The sequence below is a fragment of the Salvelinus namaycush genome, chromosome 32 (genome assembly GCF_016432855.1).
Source record: "Salvelinus namaycush isolate Seneca chromosome 32, SaNama_1.0, whole genome shotgun sequence".
Lineage (NCBI taxonomy): Eukaryota > Metazoa > Chordata > Actinopteri > Salmoniformes > Salmonidae > Salvelinus > Salvelinus namaycush.
In genome coordinates this window covers 1,963,916-1,973,517 of record NC_052338.1, presented here as the reverse complement: position 1 = coordinate 1,973,517, position 9,602 = coordinate 1,963,916, and the positions used below count along the sequence as shown (strand labels likewise).

Below are 9,602 nucleotides of genomic sequence, written 5' to 3'. Positions count from 1 at the left end.
ACCTTGGGAGCACCATATGCCATGATGGAGGCACCAGGAGACATCTGCACCAGAATCAATAATGATAGAGCAATCTTTACGAAGTTCAACAAAGTCTGGAAATCCAGACAATATAGCACAAATAGAAAACTCTATATATACCTTTATGGTTCAGAATGATTGGAAATGACAAGCAGACCTGAAAAAAATGATCTACCTTCCAAACAACTTGTCTCTGGAGAATCTTCTGGAAAACGCAATATCAAACACCAATCTCCTTTGACAAATGAAGCGGGATGGATGCCACACTCAAGAGACGCCGCTGGATTGGACACGTCCTGAGACAAAGTACGGACTCTATCCCAAGAATAGTTGCCCATTGGACTCCAGAGGGCAGATGTAAGAGGGGGTGGCCCAAGACAACGTGACGGAGAACAATAGAGATCGAACTTCAACAACATCAGCAGAGCTGAGGCACGGTGGAGAAGATGGCCAGAGACGGGAAGAGTAGTTGCTGCATGTGCAATAGCTAATGGGAATCCTAATAAACTAAATCATGATGCTATACAGCACTTTCAAGCGATCAATCAAATATCATGACACACAAACACACATATACAGTATCATCATAAAGCTATATAGCACTTGCATTCAATCAATCAATTATTAATCAAAATGATTTTATAAAGCCCTTACATGCTGACCAGACCGATCGGGTGCGCCTACGATACAATACAATATACATAGACACACACATTGTTTCTTCAGCATCTTCAATTGGCCTGTCTTTCTTTCCCACCCCCTTCTCTGTCAGCAGCTCCCTTCAGAAATGTTGCCACCGCCTCTTGGAGGTTCCCCTGTTGCCTCTTTTGTAGAGGGTTTCTTTCTTATCGCTCCTGAAACCACAGAACAATTCTCATCAATATCTGTTCTTTATGAACGAACAAGGTCAGGAACTATTTAAACACGTTTCAGATTCAAAACGGTCGCCAGGTTTAATCAAAAAAAGAAAATCTTCTGACGAAGAGGCATGGGAACAGGGTCTTGATGATTCTGTTGCAAATTGAGCACAATACACAAAATGTAGAATTTCAGTTAAAGTAAGTTGCGCCCACATCTCAACTGGGGAAAAGTCCCCAGATACAGTGACTTGGCTAGATATTCCCAAAGGGAAACCACTTTCGCAAGGGCAAAGGGAAGCGCCCTTTGCAACAACGTTTCCCACAAACTGCAACTGGCCGCATTACCAGTGCTAAAATAGCAATTTGGAAGTTAGCTAATGCTGGAGGAATGAAGCACATGCAATCTTAATCAATCAACTGACGTGTTTCACAAGTGAACACATGGAGTGAACAAGACAAGTTTGTTCATGGCTAGCTAGCGGTGAACTTTCCCAGTTGGACAACGTTTTGATTGCAAGGATTCGCTTTCGACTACTTGATAACAAAGGTAACAAACGCTTTCCATTAACGTTACATTTTGTGTCACATTTCTCCGGTATTTCTATATCCTGCTTGTACATTAAAAAAAAAATCTAACAAATGGTTTGTGTTGATAATTGTTGCATGAAAGCAATAATTATAGTGAAACACACCCGTGGTAACTTGCTGACAGAAGATGTGTGTTTTAATTTAATTTTTAAAGATTAACATTTTTATTTATTTTATTTAACCTTTATTTAACCAGGAAAAGCCCATTGAGACCCAGAATCTCTTTTTCAAGGGAGACCTGGCCAAGAAGGCAGCAACAATCAATACATTACAGAATTAAAACATACAACAATACAACATGATCAAGCCTAAAAAAGCATTTACACTCCTCCGTAACAAAGTCTCCCATCAATATTTTAAATTAATTCAGTGGCACTAACATATCTAGATGAAGCATGGATTGTAGACTATTCCATGCCTCTGGTGCACAAGAAAAGAAGGCAGTCTTGCCTAATACTGTGAATGTCCTGGGGACTTTAAGTAGCAATCACCTAGTAACTGCTGGTGGTGAAGGAGACCAGACTACAGAGGGAATTTACACAAAAGGGCTTTGTAGATGAACACATACAAATGTATCTTTTCTGCGCATATAAAGTGAGGTCCAACCTACCATTTGGTACAAGGTGCAATGGTGGGTGAGTGACTTGGCATTTGTAATAAAGCACAAGGATGCATGATAAACAGAGTTCAGAGATAAACAGAGTCTCCCTTTACACCTCAGATAATATGATGGGCAAGATCAGGTACCTTCATGCTGTTGAGCAGCTGGACCCTGTGACGAAGAGGACTGAGGACCTGTTCAGATCAAAGTTAAGCATAGTTATTTGTCCTATACATCGGAGTTCACAGCCAAACTATTTCAGCATTCCTTCAAAAAACACATTATAACATAATTAGTTCTGAAGCATAATGTTATGTAATATACCTCAATACATTCAGTACATAATAGGCATTTGCCCCCAGCAGAGTCACAAAGATGGTCTAGAAGACACTGTTGCAAATTGTGCAAATTAAATGCAGGTTGTGAAAATTAGACTAATACTTTGTATGAACAATTCATTGCCAAGAAATGAAATCTTGCATCAACTTTTTTTGTGTGTGGAATCAACCCTTTTTTGGGTGAATTTGGGGGTCTTTGGCGGTGGTGGGGGCTGGTTATGAGCCGCGTTAGACTCCTCAGAGTCGGTCTGATCAAATTTAGGATTTCGCCTGAGAAAGACAGCAAACATTGCGTTTTCAGAGCAGTAGTGTAGTGTTTAGATTACTTTTATTTCAAACACTAAATCTTACTTTCTCTTTCTTTGGTGAGACATTGGCTCTGTTTCCAGGCTTGAGCAGTCATGGGCTTTCTCATATGAATCTGAAAACATCACGAAACAGGAGCTTATCAGTTCATCTGTAAATGTCTGCAAATGAGACATTTAGTATCTTAATATTCAGTAATTAAAGTACTCACTCCTTGTCTTCAGTAATTTAATTGAATACACCTCCCATGTATCAATGTCTGGCCGTTCCTGCGACATCACTGCCTTCCTTAACCTCTCTTGGCTCTTGTATGGAGGCCAATAACATTTGTCCTTGGTGCACCAGGTTTTTGAGATGACAGCTAAACTGTCATCTTCATTCGGGAAATTAACCACATCAAACATGGTACTGTGAACAAAAAAGCAAATAAGGGCACTCAATTACAGTTGAAGTCGGAAGTTTACATACACCTTAGACAAATACATTTAAACTCAGTTTTTCACAATTCCTGACATTTAATCATAGTAAAAATTCCCTGTCAGTTAGGATCACCACCTTATTTTAAGAATGTGAAATGTCAGAATAATAGTAGAGAGAATGATTTATTTCAGCTTTTCTTTCTTTCATCGCATTCCCAGTGGGTCAGAAGTTTACATACACTCAATTAGTATTTGGTAGCATTGCCTTTAAATTGTTTAACTTCCTGACTGATGTCTTGAGATGTTGCTTCAATATATCCACATAATTTTCCTGCCTCATGATGCCATCTATTTTGTGAAGTGCACCAGTCCCTCCTGCAGCAAAGCACCCCGACAACATGATGCTGCCAACCCCGTGCTTGACGGTTGGGATGGTGTTCTTCGGCTTGCAAGCCTCACCCTTTTTCCTCCAAACATAACGATGGTCATTATGGCCAAACAGTTCTATTTTTGTTTCATCAGACCAGAGGACATTTCTCCAAAAAGTACAATCTTTGTCCCCATGTGCAGTTGCAAACCGTAGTCTGGCTTTTTTATGGTGGTTTTGGAGCAGTGGCTTCTTCCTTGCTGTCAATATAGGACTCGTTTTACTGTGGATATAGATACTTTTGTACCTGTTTCCTCCAGCATCTTCACAAGGTCCTTTGCTGTTGTTTTGGGATTGATTTGCACTTTTCGCACCAAACTACGTTCATCTCTAGGAGACAGAACACGTCTCCTTCCTGAGCGATATGACGGCTGCGTGGTCCCATGGTGTTTATACTTGCGTACTACCGTTTGTACAGATGAACGTGGTACGTTCAGACGTTTGGAAATTGCTCCCAAGGATGAACCAGACTTGTGGAGGGCTACAATTTTTTTCTGAGGTCTTGGCTGATTTCTTTTGATTTTCCCATGATGTCAAGCAAAGAGGCACTGAGTTTGAAGGTAGGCCTTGAAATACATCCACAGGTACACCTCCAATTGACTCAAATGATGTCAATTAGCCTGTCAGAAGTTTCTAAAGCCATGACATCATTTTCTGGAATTCTCCAAGCTGTTTAAAGGCACAGTCAACTTAGTGTATGTAAACTTCTGAGCCACATGAATTGTGATACAGTGAATTATAAGTGAAATAATCTGTCTGTAAACAATTGTTGGAAAAATTACTTGTGTCATGCACAAAGTAGATGTCCTAACCAACTTGCCAAAACTATAGTCTGTTAACAAGAAATTTGTGGAGTGGTTGAAAAACGAGTTTTAATGACTCCAACCTAAGTGTATGTAAACTTCTGACATCAACTGTAGATTAGTTTACTCAAACATTTCACAATAGTAACATATAATTGTAGGAGTTTAAGAAAATCCCTTCAAGTAAATAATAACGTTTCCGTAATGTCTTTTACTGATAATTTACCTTGAAAAGAGATGACGGAAAATATTTAAAAAAATGTGTGCTTTGCATCCTACAAATGGAGTAATGGCATCCCAGCAAAGCCCTCTTTGCACGGGAGCAGAACAAACTTCCGTAGCACATTTGTGGCTCGAGTGAAAAGAAGTTCGTCCTTCAATGCAGAGAGATGGAAAATATCAAGCAGCGATGATGGCAGGGGATATGCGAAAAGGTCTGTCTTGTTCCTAAATGTTTTGTACACAATCAAAATATCTCAATGTTCCTCTACCAGAAGGTTTTTGCATTAGGACAACCTCCTTGTTCCTCAACTGGACATAGTTATTTCCAGTGGACATCTGTACGGAGAAGTGAGTGAATTGCATTTTTTAAATACTGCTCTTTCACTGTTAGACCATTTGGGACTGGGCCATTGTCATGCTGCTATGGTAGTGTTTTCTCTGCATCTGACTGTGTTGCTCTCATGGCCTCTCTTTCTGACAGCCTCCGTATAACCTGCTCTAAAGGCTTGCTTGGTTTTCTTATCATTCTTCTTAACTGGCCAAGAAAATTCCTGAAGGGGAAGCAAGAGATATTGTCAAGAACACCAAATGCGTGTGCTTCATGACTGAGACGGGTTAGGCAATACATGTTATATGTTATGTTTTCCTTCCCATACAGGCAGCTGCAGTGGTCCACAAACAAAACCAGGTTTCCAGCATAGTCTGCGTGGTCTGCACACAAGGACACACTTAGGAAGATGGTCAAGGCAACTGCAAGCAACATTAGATTTTCATACATCACCCTTGGAATATTCCCTTTTAAACAATGTTCAAGAGAAATGTACAGAACTCAGTTGCCTTCCAACGGTCAGACTCATTCAGTGATCTGGGGTTTCTGTTGATTTCTGATGGAATGTGAGGTCTTAGGTCAGTCAGCTGTGAAGATACATTTCTGCCAACAGTTGGACCTAAACGTGTTTTCAGTGGGCCTTTCTGCCATAGAGTTATCAGTTTCCATGTAACTCCCAAACATACCAGGTGCATGTAGTCAAGAGGAAACGGTGTCACCAAACCAATTGACAATGATCCTAAAGGTGTTGTCCCACTGTAATGAAAGTCATCAGTCAAATCATCAAACGTGTCGTGGTTAGACCTCAGAGGGGCTGTTGTTTCTGGGAAGGTCATACGATTCAGGTAGTAGACTCCCTTTTTGACTGCAATTGTCACAGCCATAGTAGCCATTGTGACCTTTTGCATTTCTGACAAAGGCCCTTGCTGGTGCGTCACAAATAATGGCAGAGATTTGGACTTTAAGATTTCTGACTCCAAAAAAAACTTCAGTTTCTAGCTGCTGCATTTCCTCAACAAAGTCATGCAAGAAATCAAGACTGGTTGGTTTCTTCTCCCCAAAGAACATCCCAATGACAAATGGTGACTTGTTTGTCTGGACCACGATTTTGTACATTTCTACTAGTCCTAAAATAGGCCAGAGTTGAGCATTTGAGCTCTTGTATAGAGGAAGGCCATCAATATTGATTTGGAGGGACACTGACTCAGACAACCTTGTATGAACAGATGTTGTAAGGTGGGACAGCACATCATGTTCAATGCCAGCGTGGAAATAAGTTCCCCCAGAGACTTCTTTAGTTTCCACCACTGGTTTTGTTTTCAACAAAGTCCGTGAATCTTTTGGTAGGCCTAATTCGGGTATTTTCGTGGATAGAATCTTGAGTAGTTCAGTGAATGACGAATGTGGAATTTGTTTCCTAAGAGCCCAATCCGAAAGTAACTTTCTGAAATCATCCTCCTCGTCTGTACTTTCATCAATGCTCTCCTCTGTGCTCTCAGTGAATCTCTGGTTAACCCCACCCTCACTACCACTTAGTGTGCAAACATCAGCTGGCTCAACTCTACTATTTGACTCCTGCGTTGGAAGAGCCACTTGCACAAAATTGCTTATGCCATAACAACCATGCCTCTCTTCCCTTTCCACAGATCCTGACTTTAGTTTTTGCAAATCTTGTGCAACTCCCCTCTGAATTTTTCTATGTTTACTGGACATTTTACCTGGAAACCTTGATTGTTATGGCTAGCTAGCTAGCTTTATGGGTGTTGTGACATGAGTATAAAATTGTAATTTGTGTTGTTTAATGTTTTAGGGACTCCTGAGAAAACCAGCACACCAGGCTGTCATTTGTGTCATTGCGTGTCAAAAAAGATACACGTCAAATAATACTGTTTGACGCCTCAAATAAGCTTGTTGACCAATCAGGACCCGAATATGACTGCACGTCACATAATAATTTAACACGTTCATACATTTTTTACGTAGGTATTACACATTGATTACACTCTCACTCATATGTCACAATGATTCACCGATACGTAAAAAAGCTAGTTAGCTGATGGATGCAAACAATGTTCTTCCCCAAAAACATAGTAAAACGACAAATCTGTTTCAGTAGCTATAGTTAGCTAGCTAACTATTTAGCTAAGTGTCATCATCTAAAATATCCCTAATTGACTTTGATTGGGCAAAAACTGTAAACAAGTTGTTTACAGTTTTTGACCAATCACAAAGCAAATAAAATGTTAACACCTCACAGATCACCCAAATGCAAGCCTACTGCCTAGCCGTAGCGCGAACAGGGTTACCAGAAATGGTTTAAACTATTTTAGTGGGGTTTGTGGGGGGGTTCATTTCAATTGTGGAGAGTTTTCAAGTGCATGGGGTTCTTGTATACACTGTAACAAGCACATGCAGATTTGTAATATGCTGAAAAGTGGCCAAACTAAATTGATATTTTCCGGGCAATGGGCGCAGCCATCTTTGACTTTGTTTATTTGCATCTTATGCCACGTTCAAAACAGCTGGGAACTCAGAAAAATACAAGGTAAAATCAGTGATCTTCAGGTCGGAGAAATGGAGCTCTAGAAAGTAGCCCAAAGTTGGAATTCCAAGTCGGACGACCGTTCAAATACATTTTTCCCAGTTAGAGCTCATTTTTTTCCCAAGTTCCCAGTTGTTTTGAAATCACTGAAGTCGGAGATTTCCGAGTTCCCAGTTGTTTTGAATGTGGCATTGTAGTGAATGGCATTCTGAGACTGGAGAGTTTTCACTTGTCAAACATAAACAAACATGGCTGTCATCATAAAGAATTTAGCTGCTATTAGCTTAGCTGACACGCATATATTTTCTAAACAACATTACAATAGTCCCTTGTGCTCACCAGAGATGTGGTACATTGTAAACAAGTCTAGCTGTTAGGTCGCTAACTTATGTCCAGGCTGTATCACAACCGGCTGTGATTGGGAGTCCCATTGGGTGGCGCACAATTGGCCCAGCGTCGTCTGGGTTTGGCCGGTGTAGGCCGTCATTGTAAATTTGAATTTGTTCTTAACTGACATGCCTAGTTAAATAAAGGCTAAATAAAATAAATAAAAATTTTGTTTTTTTTCAGCGCAACCTGTTATTTAGACTGGTTTATGGAATGAGTTTAGCTGTGGATGTGTTCCGTGTGATGCTTGGATGATGAAGTTTGCATTTATCTTTTACAATAAACGGCAAAGTTGAGGAATAAAGTTTAAGAGGTACAAAAGTCAGACAACGTTGTTTAGACGCGTTTGTTGCGTCATATGTTCGGTTGCAAATATGTGATTGTACATTTTAATGGTGGTCGGACCCACCTATGTGAAGCTATCCACAATAAGGAATAGCCACAATAGTGGAATTTGCGGTTTGCCTTCAAAATAAAGCTCTCTATGAAAGTTATGCAAATGAATACAAATAGCGGAATCATGGAACAGTTCATGCTAAATAAGGTTGGAATGTTATATAAAATTAACAAAAGACAATAATTTGTTAATTTGACAATCTGTTGAAATCACACTGGGTGTATTAGACTTTAGAATTGCTTTGGGGGCATACTTATTTCACTGTACAGCCTTACCTATGGATTGTGGATCAAGTCTACTCAGTGACACCCAGAGAACATTAGCGGTGTAGTTCATATTGCGGGATTCTGAAACCACTGTGAATTGAGCCACATTTATTGTACCAGTAAACCTACAATGTGTATTGAACACTATTCCAGAGGAAAAACAATACATGTTTTGGAGTCTGATAACTCTGAGGAGGACTTAGGGGAAAAAAGCACTTGGGTACTGAGTAGACTGATACTCCATTTCATTGATCCCCATTCCTAAGGTAAGGCTGTACAGTGCAATATGAATGTCAATACACATAATAGGCTGAATGGGGAGGTGATTTCCCACAGTCAGTCCCGCAATAAGAGCTACAACGCAAAACATTTTGTAAACTCTACACAGTTGTGTTCTGTGGGTGTTACTGAGTAGACCGATACCACATTTCATTGCTCCGCATTCCAACAATCCAACCTTGTTTAACATTATCTAGTCTAAATATGGCATGATTCCACCAATTGTAACCTTCTGCATCACTTTCAAAGATGGACTTTATTTTGAAGGCAAACGGCAAATTCCACTATTGTGGCAAGTCCTTATTGTGGCTAGCTTCACAACACATAACCCTCTCCGGTCAAGCCATACTAGCCAGATGAAGCTAGGTGGCAGCTTATTACGTTCGTTTTGGGCAACAGGGTAAAGTATCTGGCTAGCTAGTTATTTCAATAGGAGAACAACAAGTGGCTACCTAGCTAATACTTACTAACATGGATTCCTAAATAGAAGAAGAAAGAATAAAAGAATAAAAGAATATTGAAAATTAATCCAGAGTCTACTGTTCATTGTTTTTAGGCTGGTTGCATTGGTGCTAGCTAGGTACCAAGCTAAAGCTAGCTAGTTACCCCAGAAGTTTGCAAACATTTTTGTTCCTGATCTAATATAATTGTGTTATTTGACATGTGAAATTAGAAGCTTATTTGACGCGTCAAATAGTGTTATTTGACGTGTCTTTTTTGACACGCAAAGACCCAAACGGCGTTCCATAGAAGACAGCCTGGCTTGCTTTGGAATGCTGTTTGGGTCTTTGCATGTCAAAAAATATACACGTCAAATA

At 40.0% G+C, this 9,602-nt stretch overlaps 1 long non-coding RNA gene across 1 annotated transcript; it reads right to left on the bottom strand.

Annotated features, from left to right (window-relative positions):
- Positions 1–2,083: 2,083 nt before the first annotated feature.
- LOC120026860 lies at positions 2,084–7,878 on the bottom strand. The gene is made up of 4 exons (XR_005473242.1): positions 7,795–7,878; positions 2,926–3,122; positions 2,760–2,829; positions 2,084–2,264 (listed from the first exon to the last, which is right to left on the bottom strand). It is a non-coding gene; the product is annotated as an uncharacterized LOC120026860 (long non-coding RNA).
- Positions 7,879–9,602: the final 1,724 nt, after the last annotated feature.